Below are 13325 nucleotides of genomic sequence, written 5' to 3'. Positions count from 1 at the left end.
GTGTTTTGTTACAATTTGATGAGAGAAACGAATCGGTTATCATTAGCTTCGCTAGTAAGAGCTTATCGGAAGTGGAAAGGCGCTACTCGCAAACCGAAAAAGAAAGTCTGGCGCTAGTTTGGGCTGTTGAAAAATTTTTCTATTACGTTGCGGGTTTGGAGTTTGAACTCGTCACTGATCATAAACCACTGGAGGCGATCTTCAAACCAACATCGAAACCCCCGGCGAGAATAGATCGTTGGCTTTTGAGGCTACAGGCTTTTAAATTCAAGGTTACATATCGCCCTGGAAAGGAGAACATTGCCGACTCAATATCAAGACTTTGTAAGGCTCAGTCATGCGATTCTTTCGATAAAGGAGGTGACTATAACATCTGTCAAATTGTTTCTTGTGCTACACCAAAAGCAATTGCTATACCAGAAATAGCAAAAACAAGTGTTGTGGACCGAGAGATATCAGCTGCTGTCTCACATCTTAAAGACGATAACTGGAATGAAGGTTTATCAAGCTGTTATTACCCGTTTAGAGCTGAGCTATCAACAGTGGGTAGCATTCTGTTACGTGGTACCCGTATAGTGATACCAGAAGTTCTACGGCAGAGAGTTTTAGAGTTAGGGCACGAAGGACACCCTGGCGAATCGGCTATGAAGCGACGAATGAGAGCGAAGTTGTGGTGGCCACGTTTGGACAGAGATGTCGAACAGCATGTGAAAATGTGCAGAAGCTGTTTATTGGTGTCACAGCCAACCCGTCCACCGCCGATGAAGCGGCACGTTTTTCTTGACGGCCCGTGGCAGTGCTTAGCAACCGACCTGTTGGGGCCTCTACAGAACAATGACCATGTATTGGTGCTGATAGATTATTTTTCGCGTTATCAGGAGATAAAATTCATCGGCTCAATATCATCGCAAACAATTATTACGGCATTTAAGGAAATATTTTCCAGGCTTGGCATACCGCGATCGTTAAGGACAGATAACGGCCGGCAGTTCGTTAGCGCCCAATTCAAGGACTTCTGTGAAGCTAGTGGCATCACTACAAAAATTTATATTAACCTACAATACGACACCTCATGGAACTACTGGCTCTACACCTTCGGAACTTATGTTTAATAGGACCATTCGAGACAAGCTGCCGGACATTCGAGATATTATAGAAGAAGTGGTAGACACCTCGGCAAGAGATAATGACCTGATCAATAAACAAAAAGGAAAGCTTACAAGTGACAAGGTTAGAGGTGCTAAGGAATCCGACATAAAGGTGGGCGACAAAGTTTTGCTAAAGAACGTTATTTTTCCCTCCAAATTGACACCCAACTTTGAAACAACGGAGTATAAAGTTGTTGAAAGGAATGGAAATGAAGTGGAGCTTTTTGGAAATGGAAGGAAAGTCAGACGGAACGTGAGCCATTGCAAGAAGATACCGTCGAATGAGGGGCCGCCTAATAACTCGAATGAGGACGCACTAACGCAGACTGATTCTCAACGCTTAATACACTCATCATCATATTCAGTGATTCCTGATCAACCTCAAGTGATACTCTCCGATCCATCTTCAGAGCAAATGTATCTTTCGACTCGACGTTCAACTCCAGAGAAACCGAAGACCGGGTTAAAACTGAAGCTTATAAGAAAAGGAGAGGTGTGGCAACCCGGCCAGACCGATAACGAATATCGAGGAGATATCGGACGTAAGGTGGGAACGCTCGGGGACTTGGAGCGTGACAGCGAAGAAGTGTAGACGTACAAAGAACTAAAGAATAAATTAATATTTAAATAAAGTATAATTAAACTATAAATTACGAGTTGTTACACTTCATATTCGAACTCAGGGGGAGGATAAGGTATTGATTCCTCTTTTTCTTCTTTATTGGTGTATTTGAAATAGAATTTGTGATTTGATAATGTTACACTATTTTCTTCGTAATTAATAACGGCCTGACATGCTTTGAGATATTTTCTACCTAATAGTATGTCATATGTTGATGAAAATTTATGGCAATAAAATTTTTGATGGTTGGGGCAAAGTTTGCCTGGTGCAAAAGATACGCTTTTATTAAGCTCAATTATTCCTTTTATTGTTTGAACATTAAAATTTTCTGATGTTTCTGCAAAATTGAAATAATTTTCGTTGATAATATTTATTGAAGAGCCTATATCTATAGCGCACTTTAAAGAAATGTTATTGATTTTTAGTTGGACATAGGGATTTGATTGGAGGTATTCGGTTGATCTATTTGATCCAACTGTTCTGTTTGAGTTATCTGATCCGAGGCTGATTGATGAAAATTTTCGGACCATTCCATTTTACTCTGACCACTGGTACTCTCTCTTTGCTTAAGTTTCTCTATGGATCTGTTTTCATATTGACCCTCTCTCTGGGCTACTTGTTTCAAATTAGACACTGTTGAAATATCAAACTTCGCTAATGTCATATAAAGCTTGTCTGGTAATCTTTTAATAATGACTTCTTTGACTGTGTTATTCATGGCATTTGTGTATAAAATGGTATAGGCGGCATTGCCTTCTAATTCTAACTTATTAATTATAATAAAAGACTTATGTCCTAAATCTTCAATAAACTTACGAAGGTTTCTCCAAAGGATGTATGGTATAGCCGTCGTAGTAACTCTTCATAAGTTGTTTGCACCTTATATTCGCTGATGAGGGCGGCCCGCAACTCGCTCCAATTGTTGGCATGCGCTACTAGTGATATCCGTTGTGCATCGTCAGTGACCTGCATCTCTATAGTACCATACATCAAGCTATTTTGACGGATGTCCCTCGTCGGGTAGAGTTGTAGAACGTAGTCAACTCTCCGTATGTACGTGCTCAGGGTCAAAGAATTACCATCGAAATTGGGCAACTGTCTAAGCATGGTAAGTGCCTGGTTCAGATGTGTTTCTGATAGTTCCAATGTCATCTTGGATTAGAATATATTTAGAACTTTAAGATTCGATGTCGCGCTTTTGACTGCACAAAAGGTTCTTTTGCGGATAAAACGAAAAAAAAAATTTGCGAGGGCTTTGGTCTTTAGTTGCTTACAGCTCCTTTACTTGTTTTTAGCACAAAAAGTCTTGATCACGGGCCAACCTTAGATTTGATATCTGTAGCGGTGGCTTGACACAAGTTTCGCACAATTATTTATTTAATAATACAAAAAAAAGTTTTGCTTATTACGCAACCTTAGATTCGATATCCGTAACGGTCGCTTATACACAAAGTTTTGCACGCACTAAATTATTTTGTTTCATCCTACCGACTGCGCCAGATATAAATTCAATTCTTTCATTGATTAAAAAAAAATTTGGATTGGTGAGACTCAAAAACGATCTTTATTGAAACAAAGCGTCTTAAGAACTAACTTATGATTATTCATACAGATATGATTAAAGTTCGGTTAAAAAGCTTTTGATATTAGTATTGGGAGCTTTTGATCTGGTGACAAGGGATCTGGATTTTGATTGGCTTTTTGATTTTTGCTTACTAAGCGTTCTCACGCTTGGAAGATTTTTTGGGGACATTTGTTTATAGGATTTTTGTTTAGTCTCGGTTGCAGTAAACATCCGCTGTTTTCTAGACTAAAGTGGGGGGTCAAGTTATGTGGGTGATTGGTGGTGGGAAATTGAGTGGTGTGAGTGGATGGAGTGGCGGATATATTACTATATATGTGGGAATGGGTCGAGAGACGAGAAGCGTTCGATTGTACTGAACCAGTTCAGAGGTGCATAATTTAAAGTTTATCAACGATATCGATGACAAACCATCGATATCAATTGAGAAAAGAGTTTTATGGCGTCAAGTTGTGTCGACCGGTTGTGTTCCTCGTGGCTGCTCGAATAAGAAGAGTGTAGTTATGTGGTAATTAAGTGATAAATCTATATAAACTGTAAAATATAAAACTGATTGATTGTGAGTAAAAACGGCCTAGAAATTCGGGAGGAAAAAGTGGGATTGCACTAACAGTCCCACAAATTGGTGTCAGAAGTGGGATATGTATATGTTTAAGAATAAACATCGTGTTCATCTGAAATGGCTTCACCAAATCAGATTGAACAAAGAAATACACAAAACACACAAGAAAAATAAGTCATAAAGATTCCTATGACAATTATTGCTTAATTCCAAAAACAAAAACATGCATCCACACTCTGTGGAAAACACTTAAGATTGTAACAGCAGCGGAGTATCAAGTAACCGACGCTGAGCATGAAATATAAACAATTTTCAACCCCCGAAAAACGTGGGTCATTAGAATAAGATATTTGAAGAACAATTGTTACCTCCTAGAGCCTAAGATTCCCTATATAAACTTTATACTTTTGTTAATAAAATCAGTTCATATTTTGAATTCAACGAATGAAGATTGGGTTATTCTTCTCCTCCGGAATCCCTATTCATTTTGGTCCTTCGAGCCGGATTGATCATGTTTGGTCCTTCGATAAGAAAGAACTCTGTAGTTTTCCCCCACCAGTGGTAAGAGACTCAGAGGTTCAATCAGCTCCTTAAGAGTTTGAGATCTAATACAAGTGTAAATGCTTAGACCAGCTAAAGGTAGCAAAATAAATAACTCTTGTTTTTCCCCACCAGTGGTAAGAGACAGAGTATAAAATTAAAGCAAAATATTATTGCTTAATAAATAAAAAAATGCGTGCGTCTGAATTTAAAGGCAGTTTGGCTAGTGGAGCAACTGTAGTATCTTCGGCGGCGGGAGAGTTTTTAACCGATCTTAAAGGCTGTTTGGCTAGTGGAGCAACTGTAGTAATTTCGGCAAACGGAGTGTTTTGATGTTTGGCGTTTTCGAAGCCGTAATATCGAAAGTATAACAAATATATTGAGTGTGTATGTACACTAATATCGTTGCAAACTCTGTATGTAGTTGCAAGTAGGCAACAAAGATCAGCAGCAGAGCAATGAAACAGTTGCAATTAGGCAACAAAGGATAGCAGAAGAGCAATGAAATAGTTGCAAGAAGGCAGCACGTTAGCAGCAGAGCAACAAAAGGATAGTGCCAGGTGGCCGCAGGAGCAGATCGGAGAAACGAGCGGAGTCCGAACGAGTTTAAGGAGAGGCGAGCGGAGGCAAAGCATGGTTTTCTAACAATTTAAAGGTCGCTTAAATCAAAAACTAACTACATATTATAAAAATAAATTCAAAACGTCACATTTGGCGGCCCTTTGCAGAATGTTTAAGAATAAACATCGTGTTCATCTGAAATGGCTTCACCAAATCAGATTGAACAAAGAAATACACAAAACACACAAGAAAAATAAGTCATAAAGATTCCTATGACAATTATTGCTTAATTCCAAAAACAAAAACATGCATCCACACTCTGTGGAAAACACTTAAGATTGTAACAGCAGCGGAGTATCAAGTAACCGACGCTGAGCATGAAATATAAACAATTTTCAACCCCCGAAAAACGTGGGTCATTAGAATAAGATATTTGAAGAACAATTGTTACCTCCTAGAGCCTAAGATTCCCTATATAAACTTTATACTTTTGTTAATAAAATCAGTTCATATTTTGAATTCAACGAATGAAGATTGGGTTATTCTTGTCCTCCGGAATCCCTATTCAGTATATTTACATAGTGCATCGAACTTACGTGCAGTTAAAAGATGTTGTTAAATAAAGAACACTAATAATTAAAACAAATTGTTCGAAGCGAAAAATTCTTTAAAATTGAGTCGCCAAAGACAGAAAGTTCGAAAAAAATGTGTGTTTGATTTAACCTTAATGTACAAAGAGCGGTAAAAAAAAACCACCCCAATTGATGAATGCTTGTACATGTTAGAGAGAGACAGCGAAACGTCCAAGTTCAAGTGAGAGTGAAAAGTGTGGAGGTGCGAACAGTATAGAACCCTGAAGTTTGCGTGGCAAAGAAGCTGAAAACGCAAAGAGATTGACGATCGTTGGAATTTTGCACAAATTTACGTGGCAATGAGGCTGGTATAGCGTAATTTTGGTAAATGTGGTGAGCAGCTGTACCTAGAGTGGGAAATTCTTGAGAATTGGCGGCAAGAGAAGCTACAACAATTGGCGGCAAGAGCGAGAAAGCATTAGACGCACAAGTTTGGCGGCGTCAGTGGAAAAATTTGTACAAAGGCATCGGCATTGGCGTCACGAGCGAGGCATCGGCATTGGCGTTACGAGCGAGACATCGGCGTTGGCGTCACGAGCGAGACAGCGTTAGTGAGAGCACTCGTGAAAGATCGGCATATCAGCAGAATTGGCGCGAATAAACGGCGTTGGTGAGTCAACACGAGCGAGCGAGAAGAGTTGAGTTGATGCAATCATTAAATTAAATCAATGTCCGTCAAGTTAGCGACACTGTTAAACTCGAGTTAGCGACGGTCAGAATAGAATAGATTAAATTTTTGTTTTAGTTCAGTTTTGAGGGTTTTTGAGCATTCCATGTATTGACAATTTCTTCACGAAAATGTCCTTTTTTCGTTTTCGTATAGCTCCAAAATATTGCAACGGCTCAATGAAGATTGAATGCCAGATTATTCCCCAATTATTCATCTATATTCCCACCAAGTTTAGTTAAAATTCCTCACACGGTTTTCGAGAAAATTGCATTTTTTTGAACCAACAATGATTTTCCCCATACAAAATGTTTCAAAAATTAAGTCGACTTTATCGGGCAAAAACTCGACTATATGGTAACGGCTCAATGAAGATTGAATGCCAGAATTTAGGTATGACTGTCTGGAATACGTCCAGAAAATTTCAGCAAAATTCCTCGTAACGTTTTCGAGAAAAATGCATAAATGTGGGGGTACCTTCCGAAAACAATGATTTTTTAAGCAAATGCAATTCGCCAATGTTCTTCTTCTTCCTCCTTTAATTCGCCCCTTACAAAATGAGTGAAAAAATGGGCTAACTTTGTTGGTTAAAAACTCGACTATATCGTAACGGCTCAATGAAGATTGAATGCCAGAATTTAGGTACGACTTTTTCAAATATGTTTGGGTTCTTTTATTCTAGATTCCTCGTAACGTTTTCGAGAAAAATGCATACAGATGTGGGTACTTTTTGCCCGCAAATTTTTTTAATGTCAATTGGCCCAGCTGTTTTTTCAATTCGCCACTCAACATATGGCCATTTCGCCCCATACAAAATGAGTTAAAAAATGGGCTGACTTTGTTGGGCAAAAACTCGACTATATGGTAACGGCTCAATGAAGATTGAATGCCAGAATTTAGGTACGACTTTTTCAAATATGTTCAGAGAGTTTCAGCAAAATTCCTCGTAACGTTTTCGAGAAAAATGCATAAATGTGGGGGTACCTTCAGCGGGAAAATATTTTTCAAACATTTCGGCGCTCAAGCATCGCTGAGATAGGGGGATCAGGCAAATACAGGTTAGCTTAAATAGGGGGTTTGGTATAGTGGTACGACTGCACCAATAAATTATGATTTTAGTTAATAAGAATTTTTGACAAATAAGATTCAAGTATATGTATACTTATGTAGACTTAACTAGACAATTTAAATAAAATTAATGAAATATGTAATTGTCAAATCTGGTTTTATGTATATATATACATATATGTACATATGGTCGTGCGATTGCAAAAAAATTTGCTGCAAACAAATAAGGCTTGCACCAATGTATGACCATTTGTATTTAAATAAAATCTTTTAAATTTAATGGCCAAAAGCAAGAGATTATGAGACTGGTTCAATGTGATGATCATGGCAAAATATTTGGACAACTTTTAAGATAACTTTCAAAAAATTGCAATTCGACTCAAAAGTTCGATAATTACTCAAAATATCGATGGCCAAAGTATCGATAATATAGCTTCCGATAAATTGCAAGCATGGAGTGTGGCATCTCTAAAAACATTCAATCGACGATCACCAGGCATCCATGCAACATGAATTATATATTTAAAAATTGTGTAAGTAATTTTGTTTTTTTTTTATATTTTAACAAATGAATTATAATTAATTTATATTTTTATTTATTTCCAGACGGTTAACATCACCGCAGATGGTGGCCAGGGCCAAAGGCGCCCGAAAAATTTAAAAAAAAAAATCCGGTGCGCGGGGTGCTCAAAAGGGAAAAACCCAAGCGTGTGGCCATTGCCAAAGTAAAGAAAGTAAAGAATTCCGGGAAAAATGGGATCTGAAGCCTATGTGTGTTGTAGGCATAATATACATATGTATGTCATACATAGACACACATACTTGAGTGTACATACATATATGTATGTGTATACATACATATTTGTATGAAGAAAATCCCATACATATATGTATGTACATAAATGTAATAAAAAAAAATTTGATTAAAAAAAAAGGAAAAGAAAATATGACACGACATTACTGAGATTTGAACCAACACATCACACCATGCATCTTCATCAATACCGTATCGTCCCCATTCACTTACAGCTTACACCACACGATCATTACAAAAAGAACTGACATCATACTGGTTGTGTATTTAGCATTTAACCAAATATTTCATTTTTATATCATTTTATTAACTAAATAGCAAAAAAAAACAGAATTAGTTTTTTTGAAAAACAACAAACTGACAGACGGAAAAAATATTAAAAAAAAGAATAGTCACTCCTCTTGATATACCCGGCGCGGGTTCGAACCGCGTCTCCGTTGGGAACGCACCAGACAATAAGCCATTTACCACTACCCTATTTATGAGAATTTCGTACGATCAGAGGCAAAAAGAAAGTAACAAGAAATGTTTCTTGTCGTTTATCCATTAAAATAAATCGAAAAAAAAATATCCATAAAAAAAGTTAGCCCGTCCTCTTTTTCCATGCATCCTTGGCGTGGATTTGAACCCACTCTCTTATAAAAATATATTTTAGCAAAAAAGTCATTTCCCACCAACACCACAATGCTAGTTGGAAATTGAAACGAACAGGGCCAATAACAGAGAGTAACAAAAAATTTATAGTGTGCGTGAAACGTACAAGAATGCCATTGCACAGTGGTTTACTTTTGGTAAACTCCTTCCGAAATAATAATTTTTTTATTTAGTCAAGATTATTATAAAACACCAATTTTGCACATTTAGATAGAATTCTTTTTAGAATTCTGTTGAAAAATAAAATTAATTTTTTGATTAAAATATATATAATAATATACAATTGAATACGCCTCATTCTTTTTTTCCGACAATTCAATTTGAACTTTACGTATTTTTCCTTTAATTTTTTTAGTTTTGTCTTTTATACAGATTTATTAACTAATAGTTGGGAAATTTTTATTCCCGGAAGAATCACTTTTGTACAACGACAGGACTAACTCTGTAAAGCCTGACATTTTCGATGTATGCCTAAGTGATTATAAGTTCAAAATTCTAAGGCAATTCACAGAGTTTGCCGATGTTGAAAGTTATATCCTTTTGTAGCTTTCATCTCCAAAGATACCAAAACAAGTTAATAATGATAAATTGTAGAAAAATTTGATTTTGTTTAATTCATTTAACAAATTAATATTAATAGCTTTCAAAAGTCGGGTCTCAAATGCGAAAATTTTAAAATGACAGCGTTTGATTTTAGTAATTTTTAATTATTCGATAAATTACTATTTATTTATATGTATTTTAATGATTCTACAAATAATAACAATAGATAATCTAGAGCATTGTCCTCTTATTTTCAACATTAATAGCTTAAGTCTGGATTCGCTGTCGCTTCAATATTCTGCCTTAAGAAACAGATACACACAAAAATACATGCACATATATAAATCGGTGCAGACACATACATATGTATATATATATATATGAATGTGCTAATATTAATTAAAATCTTTTGAAACTTAGAAACTAAAAAGGGAGTAAAATCAATCAATCGCGTTGCATTTTATATCACCGTCTCACAGGTGTCGCCGCTTACAATTTGGCCCTCTTTGGCACTCCGATGGCCTCGAGTACCCCCGATGTCTCCAGATGCTGGAACAAGATCTGCAGATACTCATCCCCGATGTTTCATGAAGTGGGCAGCATGTTGCGAATGATCCCAACACTTGAAAGTGACCGTAATATCGGCTCTCTCCCAATTCTCGCGGACCTGAGTATGAGGATTTGTTAATTAGTTACAGAATTATTAAACCATTTAGAAATGTAAATTGCTCACCGCATGATTCGATGATAGTGGACCGATTGGATCGTTCTTGGAGACAAAGAACAGGGCTGGCGACTTCAATAGAGTCGAATGGAACATTTGACTCGATCTCATATAATGAATAGTCGCCTGATTATGGAATGTCTTCATATGGTAAAGCGTATAATTTCTCAATGCACTCTGCATCCGGGCGTTCTTGGGAAATATGGATTTGGGCAGACCCACAGGTATTTCCGTAATATCGGCAGCACTATCCCATATCTGGCAAACGAAACGATCCAATATGCTGCCATAACGTTCCATATCCCTTGACATCTGCAACATTATCTCGCCCAACTGATATGCACCCACCGAGAAGCCATGCATCACAATTGGCTCATAAGCGTTGTTGTTCTCCAGGAATTTTAAAGTCTCGGCGGCCACAACCTAGAATCAAAATATATAGTTATAGTGATATCGGATCATAATGATATATATATTTGTGTTGACTTACCTGCGTTCCTTTAGCGGGCCACAACAATTGCCAAGGTGTTATATGGACAACTACCACATCGAAACCCAATTCTGTATAGATCTGAGCATATTTCTTCAAATGCTTCTGCTTGGCCATTAGCCAGGCCATCATTAGAACCAAACGGGTAATCCTGTTGGCTTCTGAAAGGTTAATGTCTTGGGATCTATTTCAATGTCGCCCTTGTGCGTCGTGTATATTTCGTCATATTTTTGGTAATATCCTTGGAGGATATATTGCGACGATTCTGTCCTGGAGCCATGGCGCTATGAAAGAGTTCGAAAATATATGAACGGACCTTGAGGTACTTTCAAGTCTCAGAACTGTATAATTTCGTTTTTCTTGATTTTTGTATAATTTGTTGGGCATTATTACCATAATTGCCAACTTACCACTTCATTTGAACTCTTTTCCGCACCATTAGGTAGAGTTCATGGCGTTTTTTTATAGTGGTTCCCCAATAGGCCTAATCCACTTCATCCACGCAAGGCGGATTTATAGCTCTTCTTTTTTTAAGTGGTGTCCACTATTAGGCATATCCACTAGTATAGATCTTTTTATTAAAGGGTTCCACTAATTATAGACTTTTATTAAAGTGGTTTCCACTATAAGGCATATCCACTAGTATAGATCTTTTTATTAAAGTGGTTTCCACTATAGGGCATATCCACTAGTATAGATCTTTTTTATTAAAGTGGTTTCCACTATAAGGCATATCCACTAACACACGTTGGTATAGATCTTTTTTTATAAGTGGTTTCCACTATAAGGTATGTCCACAACTAAAATGTTAAGGTAAATTTATACCTCACATAGCTTACAAATAAAATTTGTATCAGCTAAGGTATATAGGCTTTCCAAGCACTTAGTGCAAAGAAACCTATTTCATTTATTGCAACTAAAATAATTAGGCTGAGATGTCTGGCCTGAGCAATGCAGGCATGTATTTAATACTGCATCACTGCAGTTAATTAATTTATTGATAATCTGGTTTCTGAAAACAGTTGCAGATGTTAAATTTTCAAGTGTCGTACCCATGACATAGCATTTGGAATATTGCAGTATAAATATGCCACAATTGAATGCATCTTTTTGGATACTATGAACCAACGGAACATGTTTAAATGATTTAAGTAAATTAGAAAATATCGGATGAATAATTCGGACTTGGATGTTTTTCCAAAGGGATCCAAAAAGGTGAATTCTAATTTGTGTTTATTTAGGAATAAAACATAGAAATGATTCTCATAACAATGAGGAATTATTATTATTTCGAATGATGTTTTTAATGCATTTTCAATAGTAGTCTGATTTGAAAATGCAGCTTTTCCCAATTGACATGGAATATTGATGATGCTGCTATTGTTATGATCAAAAATGATCGCAGTCATGGCAGCATCAACAATGAAGTTGGATAACCAAGCATTACCAAACAACGTGACAAAATCTTCTAACTCTATATTATATAAGAATCCCTGAGTATTGGCACCGTGCACATGCTCAAAGAGACTTTTACATTGCAAAATGTAATACCTTACATCTTTTGCAATGCAACTGTTCAGATTAGAATGGCTCAGCAGCATTTGCTTATAGCCTACCTCGATTCCAAAGAGTTTTTGTTTTTCCCCCTCACTTGGTCCGGTGAATTGACCTTTAAACAGACCACATTTAATTTTTTTGGGACCTTTTTTACTCCAGCTTTCCTTGTAAGTTGAAAGCTTCCTATTTGACATTTCGTCCAAAACTGGCTTAGAAACTGCTGCCCGTTTTTTCGGCTTACCCTTAATGAGCGACCCATGTACAATGGAAGGATACTTGAATTCTGGGCGAGCAAGTTCAACTTGCTTAGCCACAGAATTTGAAAGTGTATCCATTTGTCTGACAAGTCTGGACATCTTTAGACCTCGCTTTTCTTTGACAATACTATGCTTTAAAGTATTTAAGAACGATTCAACTGGACCATTGCTAGGCCTTTTATTAGAACTATCAATACAAATTCCTATTAAATTGGTCCAGAAGGGGGCAAACACCACATATTTCCCTAAAACAACATCTGCCATTTTAGGACTATAATAAATATTTGCTTCACTAGATTCCGGTAATTCCGAAATTAAATCTTGGATTTCACTAGCAAAGTTAGTAAAAAGTTTCTTAAAACTACTCTTGCTAGCTATAGTCTTAAGACTATCCCAACCGTTATTGGTAGAGCTTTTCGCAAAATCTGCGCTTTCATTATCTCCTAAACTGACACAAGCAGGGCCATCATTTTTGACATATGAAATGGCATTCAGTACCACATCATTTTCAAATGGGGACAAAAGAATGATTAACAAATATTGGAACCATTCTTCAAAGTCTCTAATGTGGGTTAAGTTGTAACCAACCCCCAGAGCATTTCTCATGAAAGCTCGAAAACTTATATTTTCTAGACCAATTGTTCGGTCTATATCATTATACCCTTGCAAAAAGGGTATATTAATTTTGGTCAGAAGTGTGCAACGCATAGAACGAAGCATCTCCGACCATACAAAGTATATATATTCTTGATCAGCACGACGAGACGAGTTCAACTAGCCATGTCCGTCCGTCCGTCCGTCCGTCCGTCCGTCTGGATCCTCCTAGACCGTAAGAGCTACAGAGCCGAAATTTTGCACGTAGGCTTGTATATACTGCAGGCGTTGTATATCTCGGATTCAGCCG

General features: G+C 37.0%; 1 pseudogene; it reads right to left on the bottom strand.

The window, feature by feature from the left end:
* Nucleotides 1–9847: 9847 nt before the first annotated feature.
* Nucleotides 9848–10887, bottom strand: LOC137572123 (uncharacterized; annotated as a pseudogene).
* Between the last annotated feature and the right edge of the window lie 2438 nt (nucleotides 10888–13325).

The sequence above is a fragment of the Drosophila tropicalis genome, unplaced genomic scaffold (genome assembly GCF_018151085.1).
Source record: "Drosophila tropicalis isolate 14030-0801.00 unplaced genomic scaffold, ASM1815108v1 contig_1039, whole genome shotgun sequence".
Taxonomy (NCBI): domain Eukaryota; kingdom Metazoa; phylum Arthropoda; class Insecta; order Diptera; family Drosophilidae; genus Drosophila; species Drosophila tropicalis.
Note: the sequence above shows the minus strand (reverse complement) of the source record. Positions and strands in the feature narration are given on the sequence as shown.